This window comes from Poecilia reticulata, linkage group LG19, assembly GCF_000633615.1.
Source record: "Poecilia reticulata strain Guanapo linkage group LG19, Guppy_female_1.0+MT, whole genome shotgun sequence".
Taxonomy (NCBI): domain Eukaryota; kingdom Metazoa; phylum Chordata; class Actinopteri; order Cyprinodontiformes; family Poeciliidae; genus Poecilia; species Poecilia reticulata.
Window position 1 is genome coordinate 26043119 of NC_024349.1, and position 1494 is coordinate 26044612.

Below are 1494 nucleotides of genomic sequence, written 5' to 3' on the forward strand. Positions count from 1 at the left end.
GTTTGTCCCCACGTGTCTTCGTTCTACCTAGCAACAGACCGTCAACACATTTTCATTGGTTGTGTCGAAATGTGGTACAGTTAGACCCCCACACAGTAAGGCGGAAATGATCGATCATATTCCTGGCTTTATTTTCAAGTAAATAACCACAAAACCAATATAAAGACACCACTTTTATAAAGTTTGAAGTCCGTACTGTCCATCAGAGGTGAAATGAACACTGTATGCTGTCTGTGTTATTACAAAGCCTTATAAATGTGTCACATGCTTGCGCGCTCCACAGCGGGCTTCGTACCAGTAGGGTTAATACATTCTTACAGAAAATGAAAACTTTAATGAAAAAATGAAAACACTTGGAAACAATTGGAAGTAAAAAATAATTAAAAGCAGTTGGTAATAAATAGTAAAACATAATTCAACAAACTTTGAGGCAGATAATTTGCCTTGATGAATTTTAATAAATCACAGTACTTTAATCATTCAAGGAATTGTGACATCTATAGATTAGTAATAAATCTTACCTGCTTCTTTCTTGACCAACATCTGGTTGACTGGCAGTAGGTCCTTGATGCAGCTGGAAAACATTTTTGTGCATTGTCAATACATAGCATAATTACATTATGTACATAAACAATATTGAAGCACAAAATATCAACATTCTAAAATATTAGATACTCACACACAGTTGCATCTCTGTCCTCATCACGGACATCAAAACGTTCCCGAAGAGTTCTGATTGACACAAATGTAACTCCCATTCTGTGGAGTGTTTGTGGAAATAAATGTAAAAAATATTGTAGCAATATAACGCTTTCTCAAAAATACATAAGTAAATAAGTTAAAATTATTCTCAACCAGCCATTGTACAATCGGGAGTCAACGCAATTACTGTACATAATGCATACCGGTGTTACGTCAATCCGCGTTTCCCCATCAGATACGGTTCCCCCGGCGTCTTCTTGCCGCTCCGCCCATGCGGCAAAATACGCGCGTGCTCGTGATGAGCACTGAGAAAGCACGCGCATAGGGAACTACGGACACCGTGAATGCTCAAACATGTTTCGGCAAAGTTGTCACTTTCTTCGCGTTTTAGCGGGAAACTAATAATAATAACAATAATAATACTAGTAATAATAAATAATAGTGATGATAAATACATAAATGTCACAAAGATAATTATTATAAATGTATATATATGCTATGTATACATATATATATTTATGAAATAAAAACAGGGCAATGTATTTTAATGCTCGATATTATCCATCAAATACCGTTCCCCTTGTTTTACAGTAGGGGAACGGTATCTGATGGCCATATTTCACCCATCAGATACCGTTCCCCCTRTGTTAAAATTWCCCATCAKATACCRTTCCCCTTGTTTTACAGTKGGGGAACGGTATCTGATGGCCATATTTCACCCATCAGATACCGTTCCCCCTATGTTAAAGTGACCCATCAGATACCGTTCCCCTTGTTTTACAGTGGGGGAAC

General features: G+C 37.3%; 1 protein-coding gene and 1 long non-coding RNA gene across 2 annotated transcripts in view; one reads left to right on the forward strand and one right to left on the reverse strand.

Annotated features, from left to right (window-relative positions):
- LOC108167294 (uncharacterized) overlaps window positions 1-929 on the reverse strand; it is a 3626-nt gene extending 2697 nt beyond the window's left edge. The window contains exons 1-2 of the long non-coding RNA XR_001777657.1: window positions 680-929; window positions 522-574 (exon numbers count right to left, since the gene is read on the reverse strand). This is a non-coding gene — a long non-coding RNA (uncharacterized LOC108167294). The remainder of the gene's footprint in view (window positions 1-521; window positions 575-679) is intronic.
- llgl2 (LLGL scribble cell polarity complex component 2) overlaps window positions 1-1494 on the forward strand; it is a 108113-nt gene that overhangs the window by 79780 nt on the left and 26839 nt on the right. The window lies entirely within an intron of this gene.